Raw genomic sequence first — 26,002 nt, 5'->3', positions numbered from 1 at the left:
TAAGATTTGTCTATCAAGGGAGATAACTCTAAGGGGGAAAGAAAAATTGTTTTCTTTGGTTCTTCTTGCACGACGAGATTCAGAACAGATCGAAAATTTTAAATATTTAAAAGAAAACAAAATTTAACGTGAAAAGATCTTGCTTTTCTGAGTTACGTCATGTTCTCTCGACTGGTAAGAAAATAGTTTGTTTAATTCTTAATTAATAACTTTCTTTATAATTAGAAAATAAAAAACAGATTTCATTTTTCTTACGACCTTAAAAAACAAGCACTAAATGAATGAATAGTTTAATTAATTTTTCTGTAGTTTATTCTTTCTTTTTTTAAAAGCAATATTCTTTTTGCCCCCCCCCCCATCAGATGCAATTAAATATTTATTTCCACGTAATAGATCTTCTGTGCCTGCTTATAAATCCGTTATAACGACAAATCAGTGCAGGTTCTCTCTCTTTTTTTTTTTTTTTTTACGGAAAACCAGAAGTGCAACTTTCGAGTTTCTATTTTACGACGACCTTACCTTAATATCCTGATATTAATAACACCAATAACACTTCACGAAGAGAACTTCTGCGCATTTTTCACCTCTACGTGATTTACGCATTATTTTTTAAAAATATTTTAGCAGAATACGGACCGTGCTAAAAAAAAAAACAAAAAAAAAAAAACGAACAAACTAACAAAAAAAAAAAAAAATTATTAGGTACTTTACTTGTGACCGCGCTGAAATAATAACGCTGTTATTTAGAAAGCCATTCTTAATATAAAAAAGAAGGGTGTTTTGTAATTATTCGGTACTTTCACCGAGTTTGTATTACTGTACACACAGATTCGAAAAAGTTGTCACAAAACAAAATATAACAAATAAATGTTATCAAAGGCAAGATAAGTTACTCTTCTACCTAACTGGATATGCTTTTAGTGCTTAATGTAACATGTTTATTCAGCTCGAAAAACAGTGTTTATCGATGTATTGGAAAATTTAAAATGGTGGCCGACTCTCTCTCTCTCTCTCTCTCTCTCTCTCTCTCTGAGACGGTAAGTTTGGGAAAATGAGTTATAAATAAAAAACCAGTCAAAATACTATTAAAAACCCGCCGAATATATGTCAGCCTATGTCACGGTAACATATATTCAACGAGTTTCTAACAGTATTTTGTCTGTGTTTTTTTTTTATTTATAACTCATTTTCCCAAACTTGCCGCCTCAAAGAGAGAGTCGGGCGCCATTTAAAATTTTCCAATACATCGATAAACACTGTATGTTTTTCGAGCTGAATAAACATGTTACATTAAATATAAACACTAAAAACATCCAATTAGGTAGAAAAGTAACTTATATTACCTTTTATAACATTTATTTATTATATATTTGTTTTGTGACAACTTTTTCGAATCTATGTGTACAGTAATACAAACCCCTTTCACCTAACAATTTAATAAACCAATATATCATAAAAATATTGAATTTAACTTGAAAATACTAGTTAAGGTGCTTCTGGATTTATGAACCCGCGATTTCCACGAAGTTACTCGGGTGTGTACGGCGGATGACGGGGAGAACCGGAAACGGCCGGGCGAGTGTTATTACAAAACGACACAAATTATTACACCCTCTCCTCCCGATGTTAAGAATGGCGACGATCACTGAAATGCACAAAGTAATACATTGGAAAATAATATCTTAATATTTAAAAAACTACTTGTCGACCGTTTCCGGTTCTTTCCATCATCCGTTGGCCATTGGCCACACCCGAAGGTAAAATTTTACTTTAAGGCTCGTCTCACGTTCATATAGAAAAATATTTGTTTTATTTTTATTTATTTATTTATTTTTGAGATTTCGGTGTGCTAAAAATGAATCTGCTAACCGTTTCCGTCGCAGAGAAATAGTTTTCATGATATGAAGAAATTACTTGTTCAAAAAGTGGGTGATCACTTTTCCATGTAAACTTAACTTAAAATGAGCATCCACTTTCTGGCCACCTAGTGAAGGGGCATTTTTGTTTGTTTATTGTTTAAAAGTTTTTTTTTTTGTTTGCTTTTTTTCTGCTTTCATATTTCAATAAAGACCTGAGGAAATCGAAAAATAAAGAAAAAGCTGTATACTATGCTATCAGTTGTGTATGCTTAAGCGCTGCAAACTAGTTTTTCGAATAATAAACAGTGTAATTCCTTATGTTATCAGTGGTGGCCATTTCTATACACATAAGTGCACGCATATTTTTGATGCGCATGCGTTAAAAATATGCACGTATAGAAATGGCCACCACAGATAAAATAAGGAATTACATTGCTTAATATTTGGAAAACTATTTGTTTTTCATCTAAAATTTTTCGCCAAAGATTACTACGCTATGTAAGAAAGCAGTTTGGTACACGATCATTTATGCTACCGCGCACTTGCGCTTAAGCTGTTAAATGTTGGAAAAGAGTCCCAGGGTTCAGGGGTTAATATCATGCAACGGTTATCATATTCGGGTTTGTATTACTATGCACATAGATGCAAAAAAGTTTTCAAAAAACAAATATATAACAAATAAATGTTATCAAAGGCAAGATAAGTTACTTTTCTACCTAACTGGATAATTTTTTGTGTTTTTATTTAATGTAACATGTTTATTCAGCTCGAAAAACATAAAGTGTTTACCGATGTATTGGAAACAAACCCTCATATTCTTTTAAAGCACGCCGAAATGTACAAAAAAAAATATAATTTTCTATACGAACGTGAGACAGGCCTTAAAGTAAAATAATACCCACCCGAGTAACTTTGTTGAAATTGTAGGGTCATAAATGCAAAATTACAGTATTTTAAAAAATAGCGCAATGCAATAAGTGCATAAGCCCCCGCTAGTCTATATATATATAAAAGCGAAAATGTGTGTATGTATGTTCACTTTTTGTGTATGTCCAAGAAAGGCTTTTTTCCGAGAAGCGGTCGATCGGCTCACAACTTCTTAAAACTTTTTATATCACATATAAATGATAATATCTACGAGTTAACAACGGAGGTCGCCTGTCTATTTAATTTGCTCGACTTCGAAAAGATAAATATTCAACATCTTTTGCTCGCCGCATGTAGATTGAGCTTTTTCGTATAATAAAAGCGACACTAATTCTGGCGGTATTTTTCCGGTCGCGATCGCTGGAAATGTCCGAAAGCAATCAGATTTTATCAATGTGGAAATATTTTCCTTATATTAGACAATTGCTATTCAATTTTTATGGGGTGCTGGTCCCCCCCCCCCCAACATCTTGGGAAAATAAAAATAAAAAAAGCGTTCCCACAGTAAATGAAATGCTACCCCGCAGTCAAAGTTGACCTCATTAAGTCATTAAAACATGCAGCTGCCAATTCTAAATAGTTAAATAAATTCAAACGTGTTTCTGTTAGTATTTCGTGGTGGCCCAATGGTTAACGTTGCACTTTTTTTTTTTCTTTTTTCACACTTTAATTTCCAACTTTGCCTCAAGGGTTCGGATTCGATCCTCATACTTACCTAATTCCCCCCCCCCCCGGAGTTTTGATTTACCCAAAACCACACACACCTCCAAACACCTGAGCAACGCCGGGTACCCCCAGCTAGTTGCTTCGATATCTATTCTTGAGGATTGGTGGGGGGGGGTCTTTTTGATACTTATGCAGAATACGTTTTTTTTTTTTATATAAAATTTTTGGTATTTATGCTGAAAAAGTATTGTGTTGAAATAATATGTTTATATCTAGAAACCCCTTCTCGAGGGTGTTTTGTAACTATCCTGTAGTTTCACATAACAATAAACGAAAGCTACCGTAAAACTCGAATTTAACTTGAAAATACAATAATAAAAAAAAAAAAAAATAGCACGGTACCTTCTCTGCATAAATACCGAATTAAAAAAAAAAATTTTTTGATTCTACAGGGTGGTCGCTAGAAAAGCGGGAAATTTGTCAAACAACAATTTATTTTTACGAAGTTTTTCAAAGACAAATGTTATATTATACTCATAGATACTCAAAATGCCGTCCATGCACTTTCACTGCAGTGTCAAACAACAATTTATTTTTACAACACTCACACGGCACTTCACTGCAGCGTCTTAACCTAGAAATCCAAGCTCGACAACAAAAGAACCAATCAAAAAATAGCAATCACGCATTTTATTCATGATTTAAGCTGACCTTCAAATTTCCCGCTTTTCTAGCGACCACCCTGTATTTTCACCCCAAACAAGGCACAATGCTACTTTAATGTAGGGGGCTACTATCAAGGACGAAAGTTGCAGAGATACTATGTAGGGAGTTAAGCAGCAAGATATTTGTTCACATTACATTGGAACTTCTGCATGTCAGTACAGTTGGGAAAACAGGAACCCGGAAGAGAATTCCAGAGTCTAGCAGTTCTGGTGAAGAAACTATTAGAGTAGAAGTCCTTCTTACATGTAGTGATCACTACTGTGTAGGGGTGGGACTTTGCTGATTGTCGAGTTTGTCAGGGTTAGGGTATTTACGCCGAGAGGGTACAAAGGCTTGCAGTTTGTCAGATCCTCCACCATTAAAATACTTGTAGAACAGGCAGGGGGATGCAACATTTCGTCGATGGGACAAAGGCTGAAGTCTAGATGACAGTTTAGGATCTATCAGGTTGGCGACTCCTTTTTGAATCCTGTCCAAGATGAGACTAGTAGCAGATGCTCCAGCCCATGGATGAATGGTGATTTTGTAGAGGTACGGGATACTTTGAGGCGTAAGTAACTTTCTAGCATGGTAGAGAGAGAGCCCACCTTCCTTGCAGTTGCCCTAGCAATGCTCTCAATGTATCTGTTCCAACTCATGAACATTAAGCTGAGGAGTTTGAACGAAGTACTTTCAGGTAATGTATAGCTATTGGTAGTTGTGAAGGTTTCTTGTAATTATTGAAGCAAACAAACTTAATCTTGGAAGCATTGAATGTGACCATCCATTTTTGTCCCCATTCCACTACAGATTGTAGGTCTTCCTCTAGTGTTCCTGCGATTTCCTTAGATATGTGTTCATTTGTTTTCCCCTCGTGCCTGTTATAGAGCATGGTGTCATCAGCAAATATACGCATCTCAGAGACAATTTTATCAGGGAGGAGATTTATGAATATTAGGAATAATAAAGGTCCAATGATTGACCCCTGAGGTACACTCACATTTATATCATTGTTTATATGTATGACTGTCGAGGGCAACCTGGATTCTTCTCTTATTTAAGAAGGATTTAATTATGTTAAGTAGTCGTCCAGTGATACCGTATGATCTAATTTTCCTGAGAAGACAATCATGCTATACCCTATCAAAAGCCTTAGATATATCTAGGGCTACTGCCCTACCCTACCCTGGTTTGTCCACTGTATGGAGATTATCGTTTGGATATATGTTGTAGAACGGGCTTGCCTAAGAACATATTGTTGGTTTGTCAGAAGTTTAGCAACTGTAAGGCGATGAACTAAAGCTTGATTAATTATGGACTCAAATATTTTGGCAAACGTAGGAGGAGGCTAATGGGCCGATAATTTAATGGATTAGTTCTTTCACCAGAATTCTTGTAAACTGGTACCACAAAAGCAGTTATGATAGCCAGATTTGTTAAGGTATTTGTTGTAAAGTTTGGAGAGCAACCTCAGCGAAGCATTTTTTTTATAGCACAGCCGGGGTGAGATTAGTTCAACATGCTTTTGAGGTTTTTTATATCATGCACCTGAAAAGGGGTGATTTTCAAATCTTCCAGTTTGGTGTCAGTCCGCAAAGATAAGTCAGGGGGAGAGTGGTTTGCTGGGTCCAATGTGGAGTTTGAGGCAAACCGACTGGCAAGTATGTTAGCCTTCTTAGTTGCAGAGCAAACAACCTCATGATTGTTGGATAGTGGGGGAATTGTTGATTGCCCAGTATTTACTACACTGTTGTAGATTTTCCAGAAATCACAGGTTCATAATTACTGTGCTTTGATGCATTTTCTGGTAGTTTCAGTAAATTCACTCTTAGCTGTCGCTATTTCTTTCTTACAATTACTTCTAGCTTCTATATACTTCTGTCTGTTTGCACTGGACTTATGTCGGATAAATCTGCGGTATGCATGCTGCCTTTGTGCAATGGCAGCTGCACCATTGAGGAGAGTAGGGTTTGTTATAGAATTTCCGCGTGGAACATGTGCTTCAATTGCCGTTTTGAACCATTCAGTTGTCTCATATGCACACTATTCAGCAGGAAGAGAAAAGATATTTCCCCATGGGGGGTCTCTGATGAGATCCCTGATGGCTTCCCAGTCAGCCTTCTTATAATACCTTATTATTTTGAGCAATGGCTCTTCAGTTTTGGGTCAAGAATTAAGGACAATTTCTACCATTATCCAGCGTAATCAGCATTCCCGAGTGAGCTATGGGCATTCATTGCACAATCATCGGGAAATGTGGTCAGAAATAGATCTAGAAGTGAGGCATGTTGATCTTGCTGATCTGGGAAACGTGTCGGAAACAAGATATAGAGAAGCTATGTGTTATGCTACCAGCTGCATCTGTGTAAGTAGAGAATCCAAGCCAATTACTGTGTGGGACATTGAAGTCACCAAATACATGTACTTGTGCGCTAGTATCAAGGGAGAGTGCTGTATTTATGCTGTCATAGACTTGATTGATTAGCGTACAGTCCTGGGTTGAGGGAGAACGGCAAAGAAAATATAATGTAGCTAATGTTATGTCGCATGTTAAGTCTAAAGCACATAAAACTCTGGTCGTCTGATTCAAGTTTTGTTTCTTTAGTAAAGTAAAAAATAAGAATTTTTTAGACTTGAAATATTGCAGCTAAAAATAAAATTTGAATATTGATAAATATTTTATTTATTATTTGCATATGTTGTTGTTTATTGTTGAGTTAGAAAGGGTGTCAGTCGCTGGATTGAACTTATTTCCCCCTATTATTTGCATATATTTATGTAGTGAAAATTAATTTTATTCAAACAATTTTCACTACATAAATATATGCTTAAGTCCGAAATTGAATGAATCGAGACACATTCAAACCCCCACCACTAATTCCGTTCGCAACCAAATTTCAAATAGGTCATATAGTTGGATAGAACACCTCATTAGCTACATTTTGAAAAAAAAATTTCGAAAATTGGTTCAGTAGAAAAAAAGTTACAACAAAATATGTGGGTTCACAAACAGGAGAGTAAGTACATAAGTGACTAACGCTTTTTTTTTTATTTTGCATAACTTTTTTTTGTATATAAATATTTTTTAAAAACCGAACTTTTTTTTAATAACTAATTTTTTTTTAACTCTCCTTATAGTCAAGGGGAGGGTGTTTCGAATATCGACTCCAAGTCCGTCCATATTTCTGTCTGAGTCCTGACGGCAAAATGGGAGATAGAGGCATAAAGTGGTTAGTGAGTATGGAGGTTAATTTCACTTAGTGCTAAGGTATTCAAGGTGTTTGCTAGGAGAAATTACTCAACATCATCTAAGTTAGTTATAAGCCCACAGATGTTCGTAAATGCAAGCCTCAAGGGAGGAGGCAAGTTGGTTTTGTTTGGGTTTAAGCCTGGTTTAATCATAATTTTTGATTGAACAGCCATTTTTTTTTATTTAAGAGTTTCAGGTTTAGGGTTGAAGGTGCTGGACAAAGCGGTTGTGCATAATATTAAACATGTAACACAAACGATCAGCCGACTCCTCATCTACAGGATTGTGGCCTCGGGGAAAGCCCACCGAAGATGGGTGCAAGGTCCTTTTTCCACACGTGACATAGCACTACAATCATCCTGATATTATGCAACTGATGATAGAGCAGTCGCTCTAAGTGCTACCAAAGAGTTAGGGCTCCTGTACTGTTAGTCAGAAACAGCAGCCAGAAACTGTCAATATGGTGCCTTCAACCTATCGGACAAAAATCAACCCAATATTCCAATTGCATTGGCATATGTCACTCAAGTACACCTAAAGTGCCCAGTTTTAGGGGATGGGATGTAACAGGAACGGGGAACGGTGTTCATTGCCCTAGTCAGGAAACAAGGTCAACCACTGGGTGTTTATGTCGAGTCCCTGTAGTTGCACTTCTTTCTAATAGGCAAAGAAGGAGTATGAAAGCCAGGTAAGCAGTTTAGGTTTGCAAACTGATAATTTGTTGAAGTCGCCAGCTCTAGGAAGGTCATTGTCCAGGACTGAAGAGGCCTCCTTCCCCTAGGTTTAGCTTCAGAGTTTTCCTTCTCCTAGATGGATAACCTAAGATCTGTGGGTCCATCAGCACTGGGAGGGTTAGCCATGCATCTGGGTCCTAAACCAGGTATTTCTGCAACCCCGCATACGTAGTTAATGTTGATGGGTTAGTTATTAAAGGTGATATATCTACTGAAAAATTACAATCCTCAAAATAATTAAAAAGGTCATTACTATGTTTTCCATTTCATTGTTACTCAAAGAAAGGATAAGTAAAAATTCATGCAGTGGAAGTAACTAAATTTGCAACTGGTTGGTTTGAGATGGAGGAGTTAATATTTGATTAAAATATTGTTCATATGTTAGTTTAGGAAGAGGATAACATGTTAAAATATGATTAAAGTGATATTCGGAATTAAATTAAAGTTTGATGTCCGAACTCTGGATATTTTTAAGATGATAGGAGAGATAATAAAATGTATTTCTTCAATATAAAGTAAAGTAGCGGCATATCTGTGATTTGAAGTACAATTCAATACAGGTATAACTAGAAATAAAGTATAAGCTATGGCATATTCAGTATGTATAATTAAGTATAAATAGAAATATGCACATATTTACAGTATATGCGAACATATAGAAATTGTAGATATTAAGTATATTTCTTAATAAAGTTCTTCTGACTTTTAACGAAGAAAAAAACTGCCTTTCGTTAATAATTCGGAATTGTATTTTGCATAACGAAGAATATCGGCTCATTTTTTTGTATCGTTTTCACCCATCTAAGCTCCCGTTACTCTCGCTTCTCTTTATTTGTCCCTCAGTCCTCATTTTTAATGAGTGATTTTTCTGACAAAGGGCGAAGAAAAAGCTGTTTTCTAGGTTGGCAGTATTTTGCGTGAACAGTCGCCAGGGATGTCGGAAATTTTCTGTTCCTATGTCTATCCTTGTAGCCATGTCACTAGTAAGGGTGCTGGAGGTAAACGTTTTATCTGGGCTGACGTTATCCGCCTGATAGTCAGGGACCCAAACCTTGGATTAACCACAAAGGAGGCTGTCCTATCAGCAGGTGCAAAGTACTGGGGCTGCTGTATTGCCATTTGGTGAATGAATTCTGGACCATGCAGTAGCTTCTGGTGGGGCCTCTCGATGCCATATTAGTGGGTAATTGTTACGGCTTTACCTTATCATGTTCTGCAAAAAACAAAATATATATATATATATATATATATATATATATATATTTCTTCATTTCTATTTCTCTCTTACTTTCCCTCTCTGCCCTGCTTCAGGCATGTCTGTCGATCTAGTCCACAAATCCCAAAACACCATCATGAAAAGTCTCAATAAAAAACACACGATTAAACCCAGATCTCCAACTTCTAACGTAGACCCCCACTACCAGGTCCCTTTCTCTAACATCAGGGGTCTACATTCTAACCTTCCAGAGGTTGAAACCCAATTACAGGAGACTAAACCAGACATATTATTTCTAAGTGAAACTGGCATTGGACAGACCATTTCCCTAGATGAGTTCGTAATTAAAAGATACGCTAATTTAACTTCCACATCTGATCCCCAAGATCGCCATGGGCATGGAATATGTGCATATAAAAGATGGCTTTCCATGTGGTAGGGACATCTCCAGAGAAGATCCTAACTTACCCTATATGTGCTTCCGGGTTGCACTAGCTCAAACTACTGCATTTATATTTGCTATCGTCCCCACAACAGCGGAGTTACTATCTTTAAAAGCATAGCTGAGAAAATTGACCATGCCCTATCTGCTTATCCTTCAGCTAATATTCATGTCTGTGGAGACTTCAATGTTCACAATGTGGAATGGTTAACTCACTCAAACAAGACCGATGATGAGGGGAGGTTCTGTCATGATTTCTCCATTGCTTATGACCTCACTCAGATTGTTCACGAACCCACCCGTGTTCCCGATACTGACGGCCAGTATGCAAGTCTCCTAGACCTCTTTCTCACAACTTGCCCTGAACTGTGTTCAGCTTCTGTTCTGTCTCCACTTGGATCTTCCGACCATGTTTAAAAAGGATGTGTCCTCTATACTATCAGACTTGACAGAATGGTTAATTGTAGGCATAGACCGTTTCATACCCTTGAAAAAATTCCAGCAAAAATCTAACAGCCAGCCGTGGTTCTCTCCGGAATGTGCTGCTGCCATTGCGCATAGAAATCACTTTTTCCATTGCTTCCAACGTAATAGATGTACTGAGACTAAAGCCGCTTTCAAAACTGCCAACAACCACTGTAAAAAAGTAATAAAGAATGCAAGAGAGTTGTATGCTGAGTCCGTCAAGTTCAAAGTAGCTGAGCAGCGGCTTGGTTCCCACCAGTTTTGGCAAATAGAATCTTGAACAGACGCGTGTGCTCTATCCCAACTCTCATAAATGGACCTGAGGTAATCTCGTTAGCATCAGACAAAGCCAAACTCTTTGCCAAGAACTTTGCAGCTAATTCTAACCTTTGCGACCAAGGCTGCCAACCTCCAATATTTCCTCCTGTATCAGAAAACATGCTATGTGATATACAAATATCTGTACGTGATGTTGCCAAGCTAATCAGAAACCAGTAAAGCAACCGGCCCTGACGGTATTCCAATTATAGTACTCAAAAGACTTCAACCAGAACTTCCGGCCATCCTTACAAAACTGTTTAAACATTGTCTTAAGGAGAATTGCTTCCCGTCACCCTGGAAAATCTCATCAGTATGCCCTGTATTTAAGAATTCAGGTGATCGCTCATGTCCCTCTCAGTACAGGTCAATAAGTCTCCTGTGCGTCATGAGTAAATTGCTGGAATCTGTTAAATAGAGAAGTAATCAACCATCTTAGCAAAAATAATCTTCTTAGTGACACACAATATGGTTTCCGTTCTGCTAGATCTACAGCAGATCTGCTTACAGTTATATCTCATAGGATTAGTGAATCTCTCGATGGAGGCTACCTTTCTAGGGCAATTGCTCTTGACATATCTAAGGCCTTTGATAGAGTATGGCATAAAGGTTTACTTCACAAGATCTCCAGCTACGGTATAGCTGGAAATGTCTTTTCAATTATTAAATCATTTCAATTATTAAATCATTTCTCTCTGATAGGCTCATAAGAGTAGTGGTTGATGGGCAGAAGCTCTTAGTATTAATGCTGGAGACCCTCAGGGGTCCATCCTGGGCCCAACTCTCTTCCTGATCTATATTAATGATCTTCCAAATCACATCCTTACATCATTCGTAGACATCTATGCTGATGGCATTACTATCTATGGTAGCACATCTAAGACCGTAAATGTCCAAGTTCTCTCTGATTCTCTCTCCTCTGATCTTGAGCAAGTGGTACAATGGGGAAAGAGGTGGCTTGTTAATTTTAATGCATCTAAAACCAAGCTTTTATCTTTACATCATCAACGCTATGATCCCCATCTGGCATCAATTGAAATGAATGGCTCTCGTCTTGGGGAGGCCTCATGTTTTGACAAGCTTCTGGGCTTGACATTTACTCCTGATCTGAAATGGAACACGTACATCCAATCTGTTGCCAAGGTCGCTGGAAAAATGGTGGGATCCTTCTATCGATCCAGTAGATATCTCACTGCTGATGCAATTCTCTATCTATATAAGAGCCAGGTACGTCCAGGGATGGAGTACTGTTGCCACATCTGGGCAGGAGCTGCTAGAAAGGACTTATCCTGCCTCGATAGAGTTCAAAATAGACTTTGTAGCCTTGTGGGGGATGTCCTTTTCTCTTCCCTGCAACCTCTTTCTCACAGAAGAGATGTTGCGAGTTTGTCTCTGCTTTATCGTTATTTTCATGGCAGGTGCTCGGCTGAGCTCCCTTCTATGGTCCTCCCTCACCAAACTTTCACAAGAAACACCCGTCTAGCAGAAAACATTATCACTAGTTTCCCCCACTCTTTATCTGTGCCTAAACTTAAGCGTGGATTCCATGGGCAAAGCTTCTTTCTTAGAACTGCACGTCTATGGAATTGTGTTCCGTTTTTCTACTTTCCAGAATATGGTTGTCTTCAAGTCTAACGTAAACAAGTTTTTGATGAGCCGTTCCATATAAGTTAACAAATTTACCAAATCTCCATTACTAACGATTACCATATTGTCCAATTGACTACTGTACACTCTTTAACCCTTATTCTCGAGTGGCCTCTGGACCTTGATAAGTGGTGATGGCTATGTAAAAAAAAGAAAAAAGACATTAGGGTTCAAAAGATGGTGTTAGGGTATTGGTTAGCATAGAACTTTTGCAGTGACTAGTCTGAAAATAGGAAATTAATCTATCATGATTTTTCTCATTTTTGGGGGATGGAGGGGGTGGGTGACGAAATTCAATTGTGACAAAAGAAAAACAATAAAAAGATTTTTAAAAAACAGTATGTTTGCAATGCTTAGGATTTCAACATGTTTCATTTTTTTTTTCTTTTTTTTTTTACAAGGAAGTCACCATTTATCAAGGCCCGGAGGCCACTCGCGGATAAGGGTTATTGCGTGTACAGTAATCAATGGGATAATATTGTAGTAATCGCTAGTTATGGCGATCTGATTTTACTTAAGGGGGTGATTCATCAGGAATTTGTTTATGTTGGACTTGAAGACATCCAAGTTGTAGTCAAGTGGGAAACAGGCAAACGGAAGAGAGTTCCACAGGCGTGCACTTTTGAGAAAGAAGGTTTTTTCATGGAATCTACGTTTTAATTTAGGCACAGATAAAGAGTGGGGACACTTGCTGACAGTGGTTTCAGCTAGACTGGTGTTTTTCGTGAAAGATTGGCGGGAATTTGAGCTCAGACGAGCACTTCCCATGGAAATAATGATAAAACAAGGACAGACTCGCAATGTCCCTTCTGTAGGAGACAGGTTGCAGGGAAGAGAAAAGGGCATCCCCCACTAGGCTATGAAGTCTATTTTGTGGCAACAGTACTCCATCCTTGGACGTACTTGGCTTTTATATAGATAGAGAATTGCATCAGCAGTGAGATATCTACTGGAGCGGTAGAAGGATCCCACCATTGTGATATTGTATGCTTTTTTTGTTTTCTCTTATATCTGAGGGTTCAGACCAGGTTATTAACACCCTCAGATGGTTTTCATAAGATAATACGGTATCATACTTAAATAAGGTTCTGCCGTCTTCTATCCGAACAGATTAGAATTCAGACATTAAGTATCATCTATAAATATAAAAGCGAAAATGTATGTATGTGTGTTCCCTTTTTCTGTATGTCCTCAAAAGGATTTTTTTCGGCGGCTTCTTGAAGCCATCGCTCATTTTTAAAACTTTTTATATCACGTTGAAATCATAATATCTACGAGTTATGAATGGAGGTCGCCCGTCTATTTAATTTGCCCGACTCTGAAACGTTAAATATTCAACATTTTGGGATCGCCGCATGTTAACTTTCGTTTTTCGGTATTAAAAAAGCGAAACTCGATTCGAATCAATGGCACCAATGGTCTCTAGAAAGCGATGTAACATTTGGTCAATGTCGGCATACCGTTATCGTCATATCAGATGGTTGCTTTCATTTTGAGACGATACACTCCCCTAATAAACGGGGGGGAGTTGTTTTCCCCAAAGTTAGGTAAAAACAAACAAACCGGGTCATTGACCTCATTAAAAACTGTCCTGCAGAAAACGTTAACTGCTGAATAGCTATTGCTTACGTCGTTGTCGTAACGCTCGCACAAAATGTTAACTCTACGACTTCCGTGCGGGCACCTGTCAATTTTGTTCTTACTCAAATAAATTAAAACATCTGTCAGTAACTCATTCTGGCTGGCCGAACGGTGAATGTTTTTTTTTCACATTTTATTTTCCAACTTCGTCTCAGGGCTTCGGGTTTGATCCTACCAACTTACCAAAACTTTTTACTCCCCCCCCGGTTTCTTTTTAATTTAAGAGCACACACACCTCGAAACAACCGGGCAATGCCGGGTACCCCTGCTAGTACTTAAATAAAGTTCATTTAGGTGATAAAGTTTCAGAAAATAAAAAAACAATCCACTTTACAATGGATACGATATTGTAATTATGTCTCAGCCTGGGAAACAAACTCATTATTTTGTATTAATTTAGATTTGAAGTTTGAAAACTGGTTTAGTAATAATGTATTAAAGAACTTTCTAGATACCAGAAAACTAACTTGAGGGGGTTTAGAAGAAAAGAGAGAGAAAGAGAGGGTGTGTGTTTGAGGGAGAGAGTGGGAGAGCGTTTAGAGAAAGAAATAGTAAAAAAATATATAGAATCCTAAGAGATTACCCCCCACTCCACCCTCTTCATTGACCTGTTAAGTACAGGACACGTTGAATGGTTCGCAGTCAAGGCCATTCTTTTCAGCACTGAGCATTCAAGGGAAGAACACAGACGAAAAGAAAAAAAGATGTCACTTTATCATTGATATTTTCTTAAAAAATAAAAATCTGTGATGTACGTACCCATGATGGAACGAAAATATCATATTCCAAAAAATCATGTAAATTGTTCAGGTTTTTTTTTTATATAAAGAAAATAATTTTTCAACGATTTAAATGGGAAATCGTAAGCATTACGAGGTTGATCTAGCCAGTTTGAATTATCGTTGAGTTATCTCCCTTTGTTTCTTCAAGATGGCGACGCAAGATCGTACCTCCTTGCTCACTCATTTGATTTTCTTAATTAAAAATAAGACTACTTGATCACTTACGTGATTTTTGGGTTCAGTAAAAAGTACCACCTGCTCTTATATCGATGATGTACTGGTGAATGAGACAGTTTGACTGCAGAAAGAGTGGGAGATCATGTCAAAATATACGGGCTGATTGCTAAACCATCAGTCATTAGGAAATGGAATGGCTCTGGGATTGAAATTACATCGGAATAAAACTGGAAAGTTGATGATTGGACAAAGAAATGAGATCACTGAAGTCAAGGATGGCCTAACCGCATGAGAACGTTTTCAGTCTGTGCGAGATTAGTTGGTCATTATCTTGTGGTCGGATGGCTGTGAAGTGCATGCAGCTTTATTAAAAGGCAAACTGGTAGAGACCGATGGAAAGATAGAGGTGCTGCGCATGATATAAGAGACTGTTGCGGAAGTGAAAAGGGCAGACCCTGTAAAGAGAGAATGGTATATAAAAAGGAACTCAGAAGGGATAATATGGAGTGACAGAGCAGCCTGGCATTAAGGGCTTTGTTAGAAATAGGAGAGTAACTGTTAAAGATGTTGTTTGGCCATGAAAAAGGATGATAGTGTTCAAATCAACGTTTTACATCTGCATACCACCCATGTGGCAATGGAATTATAGAAGGGCACCATCAAACTATAAAAACTGTGGCAACAAGAGGCCAAATTTCAACCCAGGAAGTGGTTTTTCGTCTTACATGGCACTAACGATTGGTCAAAACAAAATATCAGTGTCACATTGATCTGTTTCTATGTACAAACTAGTCTGGGTGTCCGGCGTTGCCCAGGTGTTTGGAGATGTGTGTTGAGCAAAAAAAAAAGAAAAAAAAAAATGGTAGTAGGCAGGCAGGCTCGTACCGTGAAGGAGGAAAAGAATGTGCTGTTGAGCCCATCGCTAAACCGGAAGTGACGTAGGTTAAAATTAAGGTTAGTCAATTGAAAAGAGGGGATGACTTTTGAAAATATTGGCAGAAAAAGTGACCCATTCCCTGTAGAAAAGTGCCCAGTTGAGGGTGAAGGAATAATGTTTGTGGCCAATTTTTCAATATTTGTTGTCCAAAGAGTCAAGTTTCAAAATGATATCGATCTCTTGAAAATCCGTCGCCTCTCTCAAGTTTTTGCAAGATACACAAACATACATATATACATTTAAACAGACAGGTGAGATTTATATTATAGATAGCGACATCTGCTAACCATAATGGAGAGAATGGGACAGACGCAGGCAGAGATCACGGTGGGTGAAGAGATGTGGGTGAAACTGGCCAATTCTTGTTGTACAATGCACTGGAGAAGAGGGACATTAACTGAAGTACTCTCCAAGAACAAAATGGCAGTTAATGGAGTGCTTAAACAACAGGAAGTTTACTTACCAGCCAAAGAGGAAGTCAATGAATTCCCTAAAAAAAAAACCCATATGACGGTCACACAGTGAACGACGATGCCCGGCTTTAATGATGGAATATGAGACTAATTATTTATCTTGAAGATGAAATCAGCATCTGAAAATTGATACAAACCTCATTTTGTGCAGCCTGTAAGGTTCAGTGCAGACAAAAAATGAAATGCTTGTGATCTTATCACCTCATATGAAAATGAGATGCTTCTGGTTTGAAATAAAACATTTGTTCTTTTCAGACACTCATTGATTTGGATTTGGACATTAGAATAGCAAGTTCTGACAGCAGTGTGTCGAATTCAATCCTTGAAATTGTTAGTTGCAAGTGCAATCCATTGGGACAAGTGTAGAATAGTTATACATTTGATTATTTAACCAAAAGATAAAAGACCAAAGTTATATTTAAAAGGAGGAAAAAATATATATTTACATTTCAAAAGAATTACAATGACAAATATTGAAAAAAAAAAGAATTCATTTGAATTTCAAGTCCGAGTAAATCAACTTTAAAAACCTCTGGAAAAATAATTATGTGGTTTTTCAGAATAAAAATGAAAATGGAAACATTGAATTTCAATAAAAACCAATGTTATCTACTTATGTTACAATAAGTAAAATATCCAAAAATTATGAAAAATTATAGATTAGAAAATTAATTATTAATGAAAATATTTTTTCAAAATAAATTGTATGCTATGTTTCTGAATTTTTGAGATGAGGATTCGTTATTCGTAATATTTGGATTCATCGGACTACTGTTCTCATCTTGAGCATCATTTTCATAACGTTTCGGTTGATGTAACCTCCGACCTTCTTCAGGTGTATCTTTTCAAACTCGGGAATGTTTCTGTTGAACCCAAGACTTTGGACGGATTTCAAACGGAACCCTTTGTTTACTTCACGGGAGTAGTATGCTCTTGTTCTGTCAGCCATGACTGGACGGGTCCCAAGTAATTCGCAATGTTATTTTCCTCAAGGACCCATGGCACAGTGGTTAAAGTACTTGGAAAAATCAATTGTAAAAGTGATATCCTGAAGGTTGAAGGTTCAATTCTCAGTGTGGGCGGACAAAAAATAAAATTGCAAATTACTTATGACTTCTATCCGGTCATGGCTGACGAAAAAAAACAAAAAAACTCTACAATCATTTGCCTTGATTATGCAAGGTGTAATAATTCTGTCTTAATTTAATTTTGTTTTAATTATTTAATTATTTTTGAATGCAAACTAGAATTTTTTTTTTTTTCTAAAAAAAGTTTCATATTTAACTTTTTTATTCAATAATACTGTAACATTATTGATGACGTCCGTTAAATGTTTTTGCTTAGACTTTGAAATAAAACTTTTATAAAATGTTCAAAACTTTGTATTTTTTCCATATGAACTGCATACTGTATCAATTTTGCATTACTCGATTTATTATTAAATTTTATTATTCATTAAAAAAAATAAGCTAAAACAATTTTTTATTAATGATTAAATAGAATTCAAATTTTAGGGAAAATTATTTACTAACAAAAGTTATTAACTTACTTTTCATTTTTTAACCATTCTGTCCATCCATACTTTTCCAAATTAATCATTGGTAGAAATTATTCCCTTTTTATAATTTTTTTTTATCTTAGTAATCCTGGACCTTAATTTTTTCAATTTTGCTTTTTTTATTTTCAAGATTATAAAAAAATTTTTTACACTGATGTTTACACATTCAAGCATACAAAAGAAATGTAATATTACATTTAAACTTTTCCAGAAACTGTTAGCATTAAAATCATGTGACATATTTTTTGCAATTATCAAAAATATTGATTAAACACTGCGTAATTCAATGATTATATCGTTATAGTTCAAGAAATGAATTTTTCTTCAAATTTATATTGATTTCATTAACACGGACTTTAGGGACTTTTTTTGTAATATTCCTGCAATATTTAAACATTTTTTTATTGCTAATATCTATGCTGCTTTGTTTACATATATAAAAAAATAAATTTATGTTTTTTTTAGGACTTAAAACTATAACTTTCGTAAAGGTTCTTTTTGTTTACACAAAATAGTGCATTTTCACTAAGATTTACAAAATAATTATAACACATTTACTTTTGAATTAAAAAAAAAAAAAAGTAGCTGTAAAAAAAGTTTGAAAAAAGTTGCCACAGCTTCTTTTTTTTAAATGTTTCCATCTAATAAAAATATCGTTGGTTTTCTCTTAATAGCCGCGTTAAGACTACATTTTATATTATTACTGTTATCAACTTTGTTAGATTAAAAAAAAAAATTGTCGCAGCTTTCTTTTTTTAATGTTTTGATTTAATAAAAAATGACGTCAGATTGAGCGTCCTAAATTATGAAAAAATTGAACGAATCTCTTAATAAACAAGAGTTATCTCCCTCTGCACAATGACAAATTGTAAATGTACGTGTCACGGTTTCCAGATTATAAATTATTCAATCAGGAGATCCTGTTTATTAAAAAGCAGAATAGGCGATAGCACACTACAAACATTATATTAGTATATAGATACGCTAATTAACATTAAATTAGTATATAGGTACGCTAATTAACATTAAATTAGTATATAGATACGCTAATTAACATTAAATTAATATATAGATACACTAATTAACATTAAATTAATACATAGATACACTAATTAACATTAAATTAATATATAGATACACTAATTAACATTAAATTAGTATATAGATACACTAATTAACATTAAATTAATATATATAGATACACTAATTAATATTAAATTAGTATATAGATACGCTAATTAACATTAAATTAATATATAGATTCACTAATTACCATTAAATTAATATATAGATAGGCTAATAACCATTAAATTAGTATATAGATACGCTAATTAACATTAAATTAGCATATAGATACACTAATTAACATTAAATTAGTATATAGATATGCTAATTACCATTAAATTAGTATATAGATACGCTAATTAACATTAAATTAATATATAGATACGCTAATTAACATTAAATTAGTATATAGATACGCTAATTAACATTAAATTAATGTATAGATACGCTAATTAACATTAAATTAATATATAGATACACTAATTAACATTAAATTAGTATATAAATACACTAATTAACATTGAATTAGTATATAGATACACTAATTTTATGTTCGTAGTATGTTATCACCTTCTATCCTTCTTTTTAATAAATAGGATCTCCTGATCACTGAAGAGTAATATAAAAATTTTCAAAAAATTAAATAAAAAAGAAAATGGTGTCTCTTTTGGGCTGTACATGAAACTAAAATATACCTTTTCGGTCTTCTGGCTAGAATCCAAAGTTAGTATTTTTCCTGTGTAATGATGGTATAATGATATAGTGAGGTTTCCGTTCGTGCCAGGTGTCCATACAATGGAAATATGTCACAGACTTCTATAAGAATATTGGAGATAAACTGTAATAACCAGATATATTCTGATACTACATTAACCAGATTACTTAGATAAATATTTTTACAGTTTTAATAAAAGGGCTACAATGATATCACGAGGTCTCCATTCATACTGAATGTCCACCAGCAATATATTACATATGAAAGATGCTGCTGTTCAATTTCCACAGGTCCTGCTAGTATATGTATATATATATATATATATATATATATATATATATATATATATATAATTCTTGGTTCGTTAGTTATTCATAAAACGATATTTCTACATTACCAATTTAATTGAAATTTTCAGACAGTCTATCCTTAGAGTCGAGGAATGTTTTTATGCTATTAAAATAAATTAAAATTGCAAATTATAAATTAAATAAAATAAAAATATTTTTCATAAGTTGATTCTGCGAGACTCTTTTCTGGTAGAACTGAACTTCCGTTTCAATTCATACACCACGATTTGACAACTCGAATTATAAAATTTCATTTTCTGTTTACTCAATAAGTAAAAAAAAAAAAAAAAATCCCCTATTTTAAAAATATAAATTCATTTGTTTATCTTCCCAATTTTTTAAGTTTAAAATATTTTTGTTTGTTATATCAGGCAAAAAAAAAAAAAAAATTGTTCGCCAGGTGCGTTTTGAGTTGAAACATAAAAGTCAAAGAACCTTAACAAAGCCTATGTCACGGTAACATATATTGAGAGAGTTTCTGACTATTTTGTATAGTTTTTTAGTTTTAACTCATTTTCCCAAACTTAACGTGTTCAACACAGTCTGCCGCCATTTGTATTTTTCAAATATACCGATAAACGCTGCATGTTTTCAAACCGATTAAACATTTTACATTAAATAAAAACACTGAAATCTTATCCAGTTAAGTAGACAAGTAACTTATCTCGGTTTTAATAACATTTATTTGTTATATATTTATTTTTTAACAACTTTTTTGTATTTTTGTATCTGTGTTTAGTAGTACAAACCCGTTTTATTTAACGTAACGTTTAGTCGGCTCGAAAAACAGTGTTTATCAGTGTATTTGAAAAATACAAATAGTGGCGGACACTGCTGACTACAATATGGTTATCTTCAAGTCCAACGTAAACAAGTTCTTGATGAGCCGTTCCCTTTAAGCAATCTAATTTACCAAATTTACACTAACGATTCCTGTGATATTGTCCCATTGACTACTGTACACTCTTTAACCCTTATCCTCGAGTGGCCTCTGGGCTTTGATAAGTGGTGACTCCTATGTTTAAAAAAAAATTTAAAAAAAGAACTTTTTTTTATTCACTTTTTATTTTTTTTCTTTAATTTTTTCTTCTAGGTCAGTCTTGCCATCGGCATTTATGCCGGTATCTACTTGGACCAGTATTATTCGGTGAGTTTTGCTTTTTTTTTTTCTTCAAAATTTGAAAAAATTCTTTTAATGGAGCTAGTCTCTATTTCTACAAATCTATTATCTGACCATGTCTCAAGTATTCTTGTCATATTTGGGCATCTCTGTCCAATTTGAAGGTTCTTGATAAGATTCACAAACGTACCTGTAATTTGATTGGCCCAATCCTTTCTTCTCTGCAATCTCTTTGGTTGCTCTTTAGCCTAGTGGGGAATGCCCTTTTCTCTTCCCTGGAACCTCTTGGCCACAGAAGAGACGTCGCAAGTCTGTCTCTGCTTTATCGTTATTTTCATGGCAAGTGCTTGTCTGAGCTCCAATCTCTGGTCCCCTTCCCCTTGCTAAACTTTCACTAAACCTAGATTCTATGAACAAAGCTTTTTTAGAACTGCACGCGTGTGGAACTCCGTTCCATTTTCCTGCTTTCTAACTGACTACAATATGGTTGTCTTCAAGTCCAACATGAACTAATTCTTGATGAGCCATCCCGTTAAGTAATCCAATTTACCAAATTTCCACTACTAATGATGACTGACATGTTCCCCTTGGCCACTGTACACTCTTTAAACCTTATCCTCGAGTGACCTCCTGGCCTTGATGAGTGGTGACTCCTTTGTAAAAAAAAAAAAAAAAAGCTGGCATTCCTCAGGATTCTATTCTAGGCCCAACACTGTTTCTTTATATCAATGATTCTACGGCGAATACTGTTCAGAAGATAACATCTAAATATGCTGATGATGCGACTCTCTATTCTGGTGTTGCTTCTTGTCTGTCTCCCTCAGATTAGTTGAAATATGCAGTTGATATAGAAGTTGACTTACGTTCAGTTATCCATTGGCGGGGGGGGGGATATGAAATGGCTTGACACTCAACTTGTATCTTTCAATTATAGGCGTGTACCTATACTTCCTGAGGCATTGCTCTTTCAGATGGTACCAGTTTTGACCCAGTTGGATACGGATGATAAAAGTTTTTAGCAGATATACAAACACACAACGACTTTCCTTTATCTAATAGAAGAAGTCGTGCAATGTGTGAACAGCTTTTCTCCTTACCATAATGTGCGAATTTTATTTTGAACTAGCCTGGATGCCTGTTGAGCAAAAAAAAAAAAAAAAAAAAGGGTATTAGGCAGGCTCAAATCCGTACTGTGACGGAGGAAAAGAACGTGGGGGAAAAAAAATGTGACGTCTTTGCCGTTGCGCCCATCACCAAACTGGAAGTTGTGAAGGTTTAAATTAAGGCTAGTCAATCAATAAAAGAGAAGATGACTTTTTAAAATATTGGTGAAAAAAAAAGCGACCTCTCCCTGTAGAAAAGTGCTCGGTGAAGGAATTAATGTTTTTAGCCAATTTTTCAATATTTGTCGTCTGAAGGGTCGAGCTTCAAACCGTTACCGATCTCGTGAAAATCCGTCGCCTCTGTCGAAAGTTTTAGGCAGACGTACATACAAACGTACATTTAAACAGACAGGTGAGATTTATATTATAGCTGTATGGCTTCTTGATTTCTAAAACATATCACATGTACCAGTATCTTGTTTAGAGGAGAATCCATGTTTTGCTTTCTTAATAAAATAAGATTATACTTTCAATTTGTGTATTTTTTTTTTTTTTTTACATAGGCATCACCACATTATCAAGGCCCAGAGGCCACTCAAGGATAAGGGTTAAAGAGTGTACAGTAGAAATTGGTCAATATAGTAATCATTAGTAATGAAAATTTGGTAAATTTAATAACTTATATGGAACGGCTCATCAAGAACTTATTTACTTTAGACTTGAACACAACCATATTGTAGTCAGCCGGAAAGCAGGAAAACGGAAGACAATTCCACAGGCGTGCAGTTCTAAGAACTAGTCTAGTCATTATCAAAAGTTTTAACTCAATAGTAAAAAGTGAAGCATGCATAGTCCCCTTTGAGTGCATGGTGAAAGAGGCATAAAAAAAAAATGACTAAGTTCAGCATTTGACCCCCCCCCTCCCCTCCCAATTTAGCCCCAAAAGTCCATAGGGAACGTCAAATCCTGGCGAAAATGAACAAACGGTTCAGTTTTAGGCCTTAACATATGTAAATTTGAGTTCTGCACCATGCAAAAAAAGAAATTACTAGGTCCATCATTTGAACCCATTTTAGTCATTATAAAAAGTTTTAACTCAATAATATAAAGGTTAGATAGCCTGGGACTTAATGAGTTAAAATGCATTCTTTCTATTATATTTGTTTGATGATTATACAAGTCTTGTAATGCAATTTAACTCTTTGTGTAAACTGCTTTGCACTTTACCATAATGTGTAATTTTTATCTTGATTTCTAATACATAAAATATAAAGGCTCCTTCAGTCTTTGACAGACTATGGATACCCACAAAGGGGTGCCTACATGTGAAATTTTTGTGGCAGGAGGTTCGTAATCTCCAACCACACCTCTCTTAAGTCGACATATACCAGTGGCAAGTTAAGTGTATGTACAGAACGACTGGAAACAATGCCGAGATAAGCGGAGAGCACATACAGCACCTAAAATTCCCAAATGGTCACCCATCAAGTACTAACCAGGCTCAACATTGCTTAACTGTAGTGATCTGACTTGAACCGGTGTGTCAACGTGATTATACATCACATGTATCCAGTGTCTTATTTTATGGAGAGTTGATATTTCGCTTTCTAAATAAAATAACTTTTCCTGTTACTTTGTGTATTTTTAACTGACTTTTAGTCATCACATCAAGATTCAACAGAAATAGAAAAAAAAAATGTAAATACCCTGAGACTTAATTGGTTAATTTCAATACAAATTATTTTGGACACTTTCATCTATGCTCTAGATTGAATGGACTCAAGGTCAACTAAAAACATAACACATACAGGATTGAATAATAAAAATGTCGCCCTAAAAAAAAAAAAACGATATTACAGCTTTATTTTAAAACTTCTATTATAAACATCAATTCAGGTAACTTGATTATGTAGTAGAACTGACATCTATTAAATGTAGCCGCCTTCAGCCTCAATCATCACTTCGATAGGAGTTTGGAACTGGGAGCATGCCTTTTCCACAAGCACTCGCAGGAATTCAGTGGATGGCGGCAATCAGGCTAGTTTTGATGTTGTGGGAGGTCATGTTGGTGATGTTCTCAACGTATGACCAAACTAAGTAATCCAGCGGGTTCAGGGGGGGGCAGCGAGAGAAGAGTACAAAGTCGTAGCACTCCATCTGAAGCTAAGCCTGGGTCTCTTTGGACTTGTGGGCTGGCATAGAGTCCTGCTACCACACCCAAAGTCTTCCAGAGGATCACCACACTCTTCAGCACATCCAGGTGCACTTTGATGTTCGTGTTGACTTTTAAGCCGTCTTTGAAGATGTGAGGCGGCATGATATGGCCCTCACTTGAAACCACACCAAAAATCATAACCGTGACCGGAAACTTCGTCGAGCTGTGCCCTCAAGCATTGAACTGTCCGGATTTACATTTTGGGGAAGCTGGCAATGGCCCTGTTGTCATAACTTAGATAGGTAGAGCATGAGTTGTACAGCGGCGCATCTCCGATCTCGCTCATTGAACATTGTGTCACTTTCAGACATGATTGAAGGCTCCTATCGCTTTTAGGATTTGTACACAACTAGCCAACTAGTAGATGGTCTGCAACAAAAAAAGGAAAACTGGTTTTTATCAAATGGAAATGGAATCATGTCGTCTTTTTTATCTTTTTATCGTTCTACCCGTAGTCTGTGGTGATATCCATTAGAACAATTATTTATTTTATTTGTTTTCAATTTCTTTTCAGCTCCCTAAAATAGTTGGGCCGATGGACTTGTATGACAAGATAAAAGATGAGATGGAGAAACACAGAAAGGACAATCCAGGCCCTGGCAGAGACGACCGATGATGTTTCAGTGCAAACGAAATTTATCATTTTTTTTTTTGTTATTATTTTTTCTTTACATTGTTATCGAGTCACGATAAATAAAAAACCTTCTTTCATGTGGAAAGATTTTTTTAGTTCTTTATTTTTAGTTGCCTTTCTTCCTCCAAAAAATTCTTCATTATAAAAGACTAGAAGATGTGGTTATCTTAAATGTAAAAAAAAAAAAAAAATTGAAATGTTAATGAAAAAGATCACTTGTGCGAACATTATTTTTATTTATTTTATTTATTTATTTTTTTTTTCAGAGGATATTTTTTTTTTTTTTAAATCCAGTTTATTTTTTGTAAATATCTTTTTAGATATGGATCTACAATATTTTTCGCTGACTTACTCAGAATATCACGTGAGTCACAGTTGATTGAAAAGCGAATCAGCAGCAGCAACAATTAGTCGTACATTAATTGTGACTAATTTAGATGCATATCTATAAATATAAAAGCCAAAATGTGTGTGTGTGTATGTATGTATGTTCGCTTTTTGTGTATGTCTGCAAAAGGCTTTTTTCTGGTGGGTTCTAGAGGCCATCGCTCCTTGTTAAAACTTTTTATATCACATCTAAATGATAATATCTACAACTTAACAATGGAGGTTGCCTGTCTATTTAATTTGCCCGACTTTTACCAGCTTGCCGCGTCTTCGAAAAGCGAATGATGGAGTGGGGAAAACAGTAACTGGCTTGCCACGCAAAACTAGTTCAAACATCACGTACTTCCTCACACCTGTATATTTCACTTTATAACCCTTAACTTAACCCGCTTATCAATTCCTCTCCCCTCGTGGCCGAGATGATTAGGTGGCTGGCTTTTTTTCCCTTTTGTTTCTACCTTCGCGTCAAGGCTTCGGGGTTCAATCCTACCTTCCTACTAAAACTTTTTTTCTTTTACACCTCCAAACACCCGGCCAAGGTTTTTTTTTTAACACACACACCTCCAAACACCCGAGCAACGCCGGGTACCCACCGCTAGTAGCCAATAAAAAATTA

General features: G+C 35.6%; 1 long non-coding RNA gene across 1 annotated transcript; it reads left to right on the top strand.

The window, feature by feature from the left end:
* The first annotated feature begins 15 nt into the window (after positions 1–15).
* LOC145297737 (uncharacterized) lies at positions 16–25,084 on the top strand. The gene is made up of 3 exons (XR_013870318.1): positions 16–174; positions 21,021–21,074; positions 24,880–25,084. It is a non-coding gene; the product is annotated as an uncharacterized LOC145297737 (long non-coding RNA).
* The last annotated feature ends 918 nt before the right edge of the window (positions 25,085–26,002 follow it).

The sequence above is a fragment of the Euprymna scolopes genome, chromosome 18 (assembly GCF_053919585.1).
Source record: "Euprymna scolopes isolate OS-2025 chromosome 18, ASM5391958v1, whole genome shotgun sequence".
NCBI lineage: Eukaryota > Metazoa > Mollusca > Cephalopoda > Sepiida > Sepiolidae > Euprymna > Euprymna scolopes.
Note: the sequence above shows the minus strand (reverse complement) of the source record. Positions and strands in the feature narration are given on the sequence as shown.